Source organism: Lemur catta, chromosome 18 (genome assembly GCF_020740605.2).
Source record: "Lemur catta isolate mLemCat1 chromosome 18, mLemCat1.pri, whole genome shotgun sequence".
NCBI lineage: Eukaryota > Metazoa > Chordata > Mammalia > Primates > Lemuridae > Lemur > Lemur catta.
The window spans coordinates 7,390,049-7,402,655 of NC_059145.1; the positions used below are offsets into that span (position 1 = coordinate 7,390,049).

The 12,607-nt window shown below is 53.2% G+C and overlaps 1 protein-coding gene across 1 annotated transcript in view; it reads right to left on the reverse strand.

The window, feature by feature from the left end:
• Nucleotides 1–11,849, reverse strand: part of CPLX2 (complexin 2) — a 74,663-nt gene extending 62,814 nt beyond the window's left edge. The window contains exons 1-2 of the mRNA XM_045530663.1: nucleotides 11,578–11,849; nucleotides 182–262 (exon numbers count right to left, since the gene is read on the reverse strand). The gene's annotated coding sequence lies outside the window, so the exon portion shown is untranslated. The remainder of the gene's footprint in view (nucleotides 1–181; nucleotides 263–11,577) is intronic.
• Between the last annotated feature and the right edge of the window lie 758 nt (nucleotides 11,850–12,607).

The window sequence follows — 12,607 nt, forward strand, 5'->3', positions numbered from 1 at the left end:
GGCTCTGAAAACGCAAGCTGACACCATTCTGCCACATTGCCCAGCAGATCCACCTCAGTCCAACTTAGGAGTGTTCTTGGTGATCGCAGGGGAAATGTCATCATGACACACTTCGTCAGGGTTGCAGGGGCTGGGGGCGCCCTCACACCACCGATGGGTGAGGCGCTGAGCAGTGCCCTACCTTTGCTTCCTGGCAGAGCTGGGACGCAGGAGCCTTCAGTCACCGAGCCGAGCAGATAGCATGTCGGAGATGCACAACTTCCTGAGGAGGAGAGAGGATGTTGAGGGTTGAGGAGAGAGCTTGCGGGGAACTGGCTTCCCACAGGGGCGTGGAGCCCAGGCCCCAGGGAGGGCACGCCCTCGCCTCTCCCAAGGCCACCACTGCTTCTCTTGTCCCAGTAAAGGTCTAGGCAGGATGGGCCCCTGCCTGGCATCAGACTCAACTCCCAACCTCAGCTCAGCTAATCTGACAGAATTCGCCACCTCGTTCACTGGTTCAGGCAACACTTGTGTCGTGCCATTAGCCACACTGTGATTTCTGATGAGCGTAAATGGACAGGATTTATTGTCAATTGTATGTGGTTTCGAATCTGGCTTTGGGGACATCCATTACATCTCTCTCAGCCTCAGTTTCCTCATCTGTAAAATAGGGCTTCTACTAGTACCAACCTCATACATTAAGTGCTATATCAGTGCTTGTTATTATTATTACAATAATGTTAAAAACGATCACATCTGTGAAGTTATCTGCTACATTGTAGCCCCTCAGAGTTTAATCACCTCCCTCTGCTTTATTCCAGGGGGTGCCAAGCGTTCCTTACAAGACAAAGGTCAGCTCTTACGTGACTTTGTTTCCAGAGCCTGCACAAGACCTGACGGGATGCAGGTGCCCAGCATGGTTTTGCTGGCTGAGCCCTGCTTGCCCGGCTTGCTAGACTTGCTTGCACATGTTCAGGGTGAGTGAGGTCAGTGTTCCACCTGCAGTTTATAGATGAAAATACAGATGTGGCGAGGGGGAGATGATCTGCTGGAGGTCACATGGGGTAAGCGTGGTGCTAGGATCAGAACCCACAACGTTTGCTCTCCACACGCCAGCTCTTGCTCTCTGATGCAGCCAGGGCCCCTCTTGGCTGGATGCGATGTCCCCTCACCGCCGCCCCCCGTCCCCCGCCCCCCACCACCAATGCAACCTGTCACATCCTCCCCCAACTCTGTATTTCCTCTTCTTTCAGTAGCCATAGTTCTGCTCACAGTGGCTGCAGGAAGCAGATATTACTGTCTCCTTTACAGAGGTGAGGACTGAGGCTCAGAGCAGTCAAGCGTTCTTCCAGATCACAGAGACAGTATGCGGTGAAGCAGGGATTCCAACAGAGATCAGTGACTCCAGGAACTGTCGCCCCCTAGCAACCCGAACGCCCCCAGGCCCACTGCTAGAACAGGAGCTGGCTGGGGGCCCTGCTGTCTGCTCTGCTCAGGGCCCAGAGGTCTCTCTAGAGCCCGGCACTTATTAGGACTTGATAAGTATCTGCTGAATGAGTGAATGAATGAATGACTAAATGGGTTAATGACTGTGCCAGGCCATGTTCTAAATGCTGGTGACATAGCAGTGAAAAAGAGCAGGCATGATCCTTGCTCTCAGGGAGTTGACAATATTTGAGTCTGAAACTAGCAGTTGGATTGAAAACAGAGCAGATGTTACTGTTTTCTAATGGGCTGGGGTGGGAGGTGGGGAGGCAGTGTGTGACGCCTGATGTCTGCCCAGAGAATGGGCACCTGGGAGCAAATGGTCACTTCCCTGTCCTCAGGCGGAGCCATGTGTGTACAGGGTCAGGAGGTGACCTTTAAGAAGGCAAGGAAAGAAAGATAAGTGGCGCAGTTATGTGTTTCATGTCTACTTCCTGCTGAGTCCCAGACAGCTGGCTCATCACCCGGCACACAGTAGGTGCTTAGGAAACTTTGTTCAATGAATGAAGGGTGGGCAGAGCATTTGTCAGGATGACTTAGATCTAGGAACTTGTGGGAGTCAAGAGAGTGTCAGACCCCAGAGATTTAAATCCTAGTTAACTTGGACAAATCACTATTAGAATTATCACAACTCACATTTGAATGGGGCTTCGCTCTTTACACAGCCCATTCACACACCAGTTATTGTCACTGTGCAGGTGAGGGACTCATTTGGCACACACTTATTAGTGAGCACTCTGTGCCTCTGTGCTGGGCACTGGTACATAGACAAAAACAGCAGAGCAGAGCCAAGCCCGTCACATCCACCATCTCTGGCGCTCCCGTTAGCCCGGCAAGGCAATGCCGCAATTCCCAGCACACAGAGGATGGCGAGGGAGGGAGGCTCAGACAGGTCTTGATCTTGCACAGTTGGAACCAGGTCTCTCATCTTACTCTAGGAGTGAGACATAAAAAGCTCATAGCCTAACGGGGACACAAACAGGAAAGCAGACAGTTAAAATACCATGCGACACCCACTCTAACACTCGAGCACAGGTTTGTCCAAGGGGCCTCACTCTGCAGGAGCAGCTGGAGGGCTTCTCTGAAAAGGTGAGTACGGAGCTGAGGCTAAGACTTGGGGCAGCGTAGTCTGGCTGGAGCCTGGGGGCAAAAGATGGGACTGGCCGTTGTCAGAGCCAGTTTATGAGGGGCCTTAGAAGGCCTTGGGTTTCACCTTGAGAGTGACGGGGAGGGCTGCAGGGCTCAGCTTTGTGCTCAGAGACCCTTCTGGGGCAGCAGGGTGTGGGATGGGAAGGGGAGCCTGGGCTCCTCCTCCCAGGCCGGGGACAGGGAAAGGTGCGAGGCAGTGGCCAGGGGGTGACAAAGACAGGAGGAGTAGGTGGCAGGGCTTGGTGCTCAATGAGGCATGGAGTTGAGGGAGAACAGGACTTGGTCTGCTGGCTCGGGTGGCGCATGGGGCGGTGCCATGGGAGAGTCTGTGGCAGTCACCCCTCCCGTTGGCTGACCTACCCTGTGGAGATGGAGTTTCTCTTCCAGCCCCCAAGAAAACCACTGTGGCGGGGCCTAGAACCAGCCCCAGCAAGGGTCTCCCTACCACCTGGTGCCTACAGACTGTGTCCTAGCAACCTTGCAGCCCTCCCCTGGGCATCGCTAGCTCCTCCTCTGATTGGGCTGGAAGGGAGGGTGGCGCTGGATGCTTCCTGACCACCAGACCTGCCCGGGGAACCACCCCAGGGCCGCCACGCAGCCTGTGCCCCAGGTTCATCGGGTGGAGACTGGCCAGTTGGGTGAGGGAAGGGGACCTGGACATTGGGAGGAACTCTGGACTGGGAGCCTTGCAACCTGGGTTCTGACCCTGGGGCTGACGCCCTGCCTGAGTGACCCTGGACATGTCTGTTCCCCTCCATGGGCCTCAGCTTTCCCTTCTGCAAAATAAGAAGGGTGGACAACACCATCTCTAGAGTCTAATGTCTTATTCCATTTTTATATTTTCCATGGTTCCTGGTTGGGTCCTCTGTCTGACAACAGAGTTTAGTGCCAGACCCCAGAGATTTAAATCCTAGTTAACCTGGACAAGTCACTTCACCCTCAAGTCTAGACTTTTTTTCTCTGAAAATTGATATATTTCATGCTATCTTATCCAAAGGGTTATGAGAGTCAGTTAAAATGGTATAAACTAAAGTGCTTTACAAGTGGCAAAGATCTATGCAAATGTTGTCTATTTCATTGCATTGCATGGTCTGTGTTCAGTACCAATGTATTGCAGCAACAACAGCAAGAGTTTATCCAACAAATACTAGGTGTCAAGCACTGTGCTGAGTGTTTCTCTAATATTGTCTCAGTTAATCTTCACAACAACCATATGCGGTACTGTAATTATTATTCCCATTCTACATATGAACACAGTGGAGGAGCCATATGGCTAAATGCAGAAAGAACTCGGCCAGGCTCCCTGGCTTCAAAACTTGTGCATTTAAAATTTAATGAAGTGTCCATCTTAGGAGCTCTTCTCTACATTTTGGGTTTTTCCTCTTGCCTGAGTCAGACTCTAACTGAGAGTTTAGTGGGCAGGGGAGTAGCACTAACATTTAATGAGCATTTTTTATATGCCAAGAGTCGACTGGCTTCTCAGACTTTAATGTATGTGCCAGTCACTGGGGCGTCTTGTTACGATGTAGCTTCTGATTCAGTAGGTCTGGGATGTGGCTGAGATTCTGCATTCCTTTTTTTTTTTTTTGAGCTTTTTTCTTCTTTTTTTTTTTTTTTTTTGGAGACAGGGTCTAGCCATGTTGCCCAGGCTGGTCTCAAACTCCTGGACTCAATCAATCCTCTTGCCTCAGCCTCCCAAAGTGCTGGGATTACAGGTGTGAGCCACTGTGCCAGGCCTGAGATTTGACATTTCTAATAAACTCCCAGGGGTTGCTGATGCTGCTGGTCTGTAGACCACACTTTGAGTAGCCAGGTGCTGGAGAACTTCATACATTCTCTTGCCAAATCCTGGGGACTAGGTAATTTATTAGTCTTGAGTTCACAGGGTGGGGAGCCGAAGCTTGAGAGGCAGCGCACCTTAATCAGGGTCCCTGGGCATGCAAGGGGTGGGCCTGACCCTAGGCCAGCCTGACACCACACAGTCCTGGGGCTACAGGCCCAGCATCACCTCCTTGCTGTGGTCCCTGCTCCGGCCTTCTGTCTGCACAGCCAAGGCAGGCAGTGATCTCTGAGGCCTCAACAGGAACAACTTCTTATTTTTAGTTCATCATAAGCAGACTCGCTGCTGCTGCTGGCTCCCAGTGGGAACAGGCCCAGGCGGTGTCCCTGCAGTGGAGCAAATGTCTTAGGGCCAAGATTAGAGCCCATATATATGCAACTCAGTTCACCTTCCTCACCCTAATCCCTGCTTTTTTGCATCCTGCCTTTATTTAAAATTTTGACATTTTATTCATCCTGTATTTTTTTGCATTAATTTTTTTAAATTGCATAAAATGTTATTTATCTTGTGACTGAGTTTTTAGCAGCCCTTCAATTTTGCACCAGAGGCAGCTGCCTCTCTTCCTGGCCTCACCCCAGTCCTAGCGGCCCTATGTCTTCTCCCTCCCCCGCAGCCTCCTGGCATTAGGATGCCGCCCGCAAGGCGCTGCGGTGCCCACAGTGGCAGCCGCCGTGGATTTATGTTCCAGCAGGTGAATCCTGCAGATGCATCACCGGCCTGCCCCTTGGCTGACCTGCTCTAGAGATGGCAGCAGGGACTGTGGACCTGAGGAGGGTCCAGGGGATCACTCTGACTTGGGCTTCACCCCATCCAGCACCTTACTGGCTGCATGACCGAGGGAAGTGGCTTCACCACAGTTTGGATTTTTGCCACCCTTCTGCCTCACAGAGACTCCGCACAGCCTTAAGGCCCTGCCTGGCACAGCCCTGCAGCCCCTCTGCCCTCACCGACCACCACCCTTGCCCTTGCTCAATTGGTTTCTGTCCTCTGACCTTGTCAGACTTGTTCTGCCCCAGGACCTCTGCATTCTGTCCCTCCTGCCGGGACGCCTGTGCCAGCGTCTCCTCCTCATTTGGATTTTAGCTTCAGTACCTATTCCTGGAAGTCTCCCCGGCCACCCGACTTAAGCAAGCCCCCACCCTCTTTTATGTCCTTCCAAGCATGTATATGGCCCGGTGAGATGATTGCATTGCTTACTTGCTTGTTTTCTGTCCCCCCACTAGGAAGTGCACACTCCCTGAAGGCACGGCCCTAGACTGCCTTCTCCACCGTGTCCGGCTCTGAAACAGCGACTGGCCCGTCACAGGTGCTCGGTGCGTACTGAGGAATCAGTAAGCTTCTTCCTGGGCTTCGGTTTCCATGTGTGGGAAATGGGACGGCAACCCTCACCCCGCAGGGTTACTGGCACAATCGAAAGCACATTTGTCGAGCACTTGCTATGTGCCTGTCAGTCTGCAGGATGCGTCAGCGAGGCCCAGCAATATTATCCCCATTTTACAGATGATGGACTTGAAGCTCAGAGAAATGATGGGACTTGGAGAAGCACCTGGCCCCGTGCCCTGCTCTGGGGAGGCGTCACGACGGGAGAGCCAGGGCTGAGTTCCTCTGACTCTCCTGCCATCTGCTGCTTGAAATGCAAGCCCTTACTTGCCCGCCTGGCCGTCACCACTTCCTGACATGTCAGAGACAGGAATTCTAATGGCTGGGTTTTGCGGAACACAAAGGCCTGCCTCTTGCAAACGCAGAGATACATTTTCTCTGCATTGGCAGCTACCACGCTGAATGTCTGGGCGACGGTTTTCATCTGCCAGGCACTTTACCAAGATTAACTTCTGAACCGTATGCAGCAATGCTCGTTGCAGATTGAGGGGTGGCAGGGGAAGTGTGGGCAGCGGTGTCTTCCGTCACAGGAGAACCGGAGGTTGGGAAGGGCTCAGGACCCCCCAAGTCAACACCTCTAGAAGTTTGGTTTATTTTCCTGAGAGTAGTTTTCCCACTGTCCTGAATGCACTGACCTTCGGAGGATTCAAGGTTTCTGAGCTTTCCCGCCCTATTTGGCTGCTGATTCAGCAATGTATTCCACACATATTTACCGAGACTATCCCAGGCATTTTCTAGACCCTGAAGATGCAACGGTGGAAGAAAACATATACTGCCCTTGCCCTCTTATGTATACTGGATCAGTAGAGGGGCTGGAATACAGAGAGGCCTGCCAGTAACTGGCTGTGTGACTGTGAGTAAGTGTCTTGCCCTCTCTGGGTCTTTGGGTTTTACCTTACTCTCCACCCCCACCTCCCTGCTTAAAAGCCCTTGATGGCTCCTCCTTGCTTGATGAGCACCTCTGGCCTGGGGTTCAAGGCCCTCAGAGTTGAGCTGTAGTTGACATTTCTAGCATGTGCTCCCTGCTCTCCCACTTTATTTTGCCTTTTTTTTAAGTAATACCCAAATTCATATGATACTTTCTAAGTGCCAAGACTGAGTGCTTCACATATTTTAACTTGTTTAACTCTCACAGAAATCCTTTGAAATAAGTATTTGGATTCTCATCTTCTCCATCTTAAAGATGAGGCCTTCAAGGCACACAGGGGTGAACAACTTGTTTAAGCTCACACAGCTTCTAGATGGCAGGGCAGGGATTTGAACCCAGGCAAGCTGACGCCTGGGACATGCGCTCCACTGATAACACATGCTGCCTGTCTGTCCCCTGTGCACCGGCCCTACCACTCTCATTTTCCAGGTGCAATTCCACATCCGTCACCCACCTCCATGAAGCCTTCCCTGATGCCTCCCAGGGTGACTTAATTCTTATGTCTGTGTTCCCACAATGCCTTGCATGCCATGGCGGCCCTTACCGCGGGTCCTATTGTCCTTGTTTGTGTATTGTCTCCTCGGCTGAATGCTGAGCACCTCCACGTGGAGGGGGCTGTGTCTCACCCTTCCTGCCTCCTTGGCACCCAGCCCAGCACCCCCACATCATCCATTCTCCACGCAACAACCAGAGGCATCTTTTAAAAACAAAACCAATTTTTATCACGCTCCTGCTTAAAACCATCTGGAGACAATCTATTACATTTAGAATAAAATCCCCAGTCCTGACCATGGCCTAGAAGGTTCTGCATGTTCTAGTCCCTGTCCCTCCCAGCCCGCGGCTGCTGCTACCCTCCCCTCACTCACTGTGTCCCAGCCCCACTGGCCTCCTGCCTGCCCCCAGACAGGCCACGCTCACACTGGGGCCTCTTCCAGAGCTACTTCCTCTGCCTGGGATATTCTGCCCAAATGGTTTGTTCCTGCTTGTTATTTGGGTTCAATCCCATGTCAGCATTTCACATGGCCTTCCCTGTCTGTTGGTCTGTCTGTTTAAATGTTTTCATATTGACTTTTTAATTACTCTCAATGACTGTGTCTACTATGAGTGTGCAAGCCCCACGAGGACAGGATCTGAGGTGTCTTGTTCTGCTGTATCACCATCACCTGGAACAGTGCCTGACACAGAATAGCCATTCAGTGAATAAGCATCTTGAAGGAGCAGTAGATGCTCACTAAGTCCCTTGGGGATCCTACATACAGCAATTCAGTGAGGCCCAAGTAATACAACGCGTCTAAACTGGTCTCATCCCAGGCTAATACTGGAATCATCTCACTAGCAGAAGTGCACTATCTTTATCACTTTCCTTTGTCTTGCCTGCAATCATACTCCTAGGAGTAAGGTCATTTTATTGGCTATTCTCTGCTGACTTCCCTTCACCAGGGATGCTAAGAGCTCCTTGCATGTGTTCTCATTTGTCTACCTAAGAATTTGGGGAAACTTGTGAGATACTGCCCACTCCATTTTGCAGGCAGGGGATTCCCTGGAAAGTGAAAATGCTTGTGAAGTCAGAGCCCCAGAACCCCAGAGACCAGGTGGGACACACATACCCCTCATGGTCATCACATTTCATCAGTAATTGGAGAGACTTTATGCTCTGAAAGGGCACAAGAGCTCCGAGTCCTGCCAGAACCTGAGCCAAACGCTACTCATTTGACACCTCAAAGGAGCTGATGTCTGCAGCCGAGGGCTGTACGGCCAAATACAGGGCAAACCACGCTTCACGTGCACCTGGTCAAGGCAAGCGAGGCTGGTAGAAGTCCACAGAAATGAGGTCTGGGTGTCTGGCTGCAGAGCCCTTTGCTAACAATAACCAAGAGGCCAGCCGGGAGACTTAGCACAGCGGCCAGAAGATAGGTGCCACCAGGGTCAACTTACTTAGAAAGCATATGGAAAGGACATTTGTCAAGGATCTCAAAGACCAACCATCATATGCTGCCATCCTCTTGAGGACCAAGAGGGGGTATTTCTTTCCTGTCTTGCTCTTCTTCCTTCCAACTTCTTTGAGCTGGGGAAGAAAATGGCACCCCATTTTCTGCTACTTGTTTTTATGAGTTCAAAGATCTTGGCTCTGGTCTCAGCACTGTGGAAGTTCGGGCAAATTCCTCCCCATTTCCGACCCTTGTCTTCATGTGGAAAATATGGCTGTCGGGCTTAATGATTTCCAAATCAATGATCTCCGTAACTCTAAGCCTCTATCCTTATGAGCTCATGATTTAGATCACTTTGAAAGGACAGCTCTCACTTTTTCTTTATGGGGCTTCATTTGTCTTTTTTTTCTTTTTTCTTTTGAGACAGGATTTCACCCAGGCTGGAGTGCAGTGGCATGATTAGAGCTGACTGAAGCTTCCAACTCCTGGGCTCAAGCGATCCTCCCACCTCAACCTCCCGAGTAGCTGGGACTATAGGCGGGACCACCATGCCTGGCTAATTTTTTTTCTATTTTTGTAGAGATGGGGTCTCATTTTTGCTCAGGCTGGTCTCTATGATTTTCTTTTGGTCAGCCTTGCAAATGGTCATCAGCCACAGTGTAGCTGTAGAGACGAACAGTGAGGGTTGATGTACCCCTTGTTTTTTCTTTGAAATAGTCTCTTCTAATGCAAGTGGCTTGTAACCATAGCGTGACCTATCTCTCAAAATGTTCTGCTAAGCACAGAGATGGTCAGAAGAGATTGAGAAGGGAAGGTCATGATTTGAGTTAGTCACTTCTAAGGTGGTATAGCATCTGAATGACATAAGGTGTATTGATGCTAAAATCTTTCTGTATGAAATGAAATATCTTGAGTTTGCTTCAAAATAAGTCAGTGTGTGTGCATGTGTGTGTGTGTGTGTGTGTGTGTGTGTGTGATGAAAGTGGGTGTGGGTATAGATGAAACAAAATTGGCCAACTGTTGAAGCTGGTTGATGGGTGTGTGGGGGTTTATTATACTATTCTTTTTATTTTTCAAAATATGTTTGAAATATTCCATCATAAAAGGTCCTTTGGAGACCAGCTCCAGCCTCTCTCTCCACTCTCATTTTACAGTCTCCACACTGAGCACCCTCTGGCACGGTGACATCACTCTGGTGGCTGTGATTTCACACCTCTGAGCCTTTCATACAGTTCCATTTGTCCGAGGGCCTTTTCCTCTTCCCCACAGTTCACCGCCCCTGCTACTGAGATCCCACAGCCTCGTGTACACACCTTAATACTCGTCACATCATACTGCAATTGTTTGGGGTTTTCTTCTGTTTCCTCTGCTGGTCTGAGACCTCCTCGAGACACTTCTCTGTCTCTCCAGTGCACAGCCTATGCCTGGCACATAATAGGTCCTTGACACATGTTTACCGAAGAAGTAATGGCAGTAATGGTAGCTACCATTTTTCGAACACTTACTATGTGCCAGGCAATGCACTGAGCCTCATTACCAGGCTCTCTCATTAAATCCTCATCGCAAGTGGGTATTATTAATCTTACCATTCCACTTTCACAGCTGAAGATAGTCTCAGGTCACTTGCCCAAGGTGACATGGTAGTAAGTGACAGAACTGAGATTGGACTCAACGAAAACCACTCTGCTCTTTTCCTTGCACCTGGGATTGTAACAGATTTCTCTATGAAGGTTATACAACAGTCCCAGGAGTTGGGGAGCCAGGTTTTAGGCCCAAGTCTCCCACTAAATAGCTGAGTGACCTTGGGCAAATCACCTCTGCCCCCCAGGCCCAGTCTCCCCAGTCTCCCTGTGAGACTGTCAGCGCGCAAGAGTGTCACGTGACCCGAGGGCCCTCCCAGCTTCGGCTCGCGGAGAGGCGGTTTCTCTTCCACGTTTCCTGCCACCGAACTGGCTCCCTGTTTGGGAACTTCCCGGCTGGCCATGCACAGTCCCCCAACCTCCCGCCTTGCTCTTCGCAGTCCCCCAGGGCTAAGCCGCCGTCTCAACCCGCCCCCGTCAGCCCTGCCCCTCCCCCCCCCCAGGCTGGGGTTTGTGAGCTCGGCGGGGGGACCCCGGGCGTGAGAGAGGGAGCCGGTAGCTGTCCGGTCCCAGCGGCTTCCCCCCCCCCCGCCCGGAAACTCAGCCTGACACTTTCTAGGGATGCTCGGGGACAGCCAGAGCCAGTGACTGCAGGCGCCAGCCGCGGGCAGCTGTGTTAGGCTCTCCGAAGTCCGCGGCTCTTGGCGGGGGTGGCGGCGCACTGCCCCTCGGCCGGCCCGCCCGGCGCCGGGACCCCCGGGGCGGCGTCGGCTCCCCGCGCTCTCCGACGCCCCGCCGCGCCCCGCCATTGCGCGGCCAGGCCTGCGCGAGCTGCCGACCCGGGCCGCGCGGCGCGCCGGCGACTAGGCCCCTCCCCGGCTCCCGGGCCGCGCCGGGAAGCGAGACCCCGAGCGACGCAGCCGCGCCCGCCCGCCCGGCCGGCGGGAGGCCCCGGCGCCGGCTTTGTTTGCGGCGGGCGGCCGCGGCGCCGGCGGGGGCCGGCCGGGCGGGGACCGGACCGGGAGGCTCGAGCCCGGCCGCTGTCCGCCCGTGCCGTGCTGACCCGCGGGAGGACCCGGCGGGCGCGGGGCCGTCCCCGGGCGGCGCGGAAGCGGGCGGCTCTGGCGCCCTCCGCCTCGCCCGGAAGAGCCGCGGGCGGCCGGGAGCTGCAGGACGGGGAGAGGCCGGGGGAAGCCGCCCGCCGGGCGCTCGGCGGCGCGGGCCTGCGGCCGGGGTCTCCGCGGCACGCCGGCTCCGGCGGCGGAGGGGGCGGCTCGGCGACGGGGATCGGGCGCGCGGGCTACGAACCTGTTGGCGGCTGCAGCAGCTCCGCGGCCGACCGGGGCGCCCGGGACCGAGGTTCTGGCGCGCGTCTCCCTCCCCTCGTCCGTGGCTCCTCCGCCGAGGCGCGCCCTCCTGCCTGGGCTGGCACGTGTGCACGCGGGGGCGCCGGGCCCTCTCTGTCCGCCGCGGAGCACGCCCGGCTGCAGGGCGCAGAGCCAGAGGCCTTTCCCAGGGGCAGCCCCGCCGCCGGGGGGACCCAGGCTTCCTGAGAAGGGAGGCGGGGGCTGCGGCGGAGACGGGAGAGGGCGCCAGCAGAGGTGGCCGTGAAAGCAAGAGGGAGACATGGGGGAGTTCCCCACACAGGCAGTTGTGCCCTGAAGTTTGGGGACTTGGGGGTCTGTCACCAGGGCATCCTGCCTTGGAAATGTCTCCCTCTCTCCATTTCTGTGACCCATAACCAAACGCAGGTCTTATATTTACCTACTCTGTTGCAAACTCCACTCACTGGTCTGACTGCCTCTAGTACCTCATTCCAGTCCTTCGGCTACCATGCCCCAGAGAGAGCTTTCTAAAGCCTGTCTATGTACGTACGTATGTATCTGTCTATCTATTTATCTATCTATCTGCAAACTTTTTGGTGAAGCACTTAAGGTCCTCACCAGCAAGACCCAGGGCTTCCTTTCCAGCTATGTTCCCCCCATGACAGAGGACTATTCGTTCTGAACAGGCTCACCCCAGTGCCTTAGCACCCGCTGTTGCCTTTGGCTGGACCGTTCTTCCGCCTTATGCTTTATCTGCAAGTTTTATAAAGCGTCTGCATTCTTAATGAAAATTTCTCTGACCACAAGCCAGTCACTCCCTCCTCCAGAATCCCTCAGCCTTTACATCCTCCACTAGACTTCTTATCACATTGTATTAAAATTACTTGTGCATCTTTATCCTCAGTTACTGGGCTTATACAAACTGGTTCTATATTTTATTTTTCTCTGTATTTTTATCTCCTAGCATGGTGACTGACACACAATAGATGTGGCATTATGTCTGCTGAATGAAT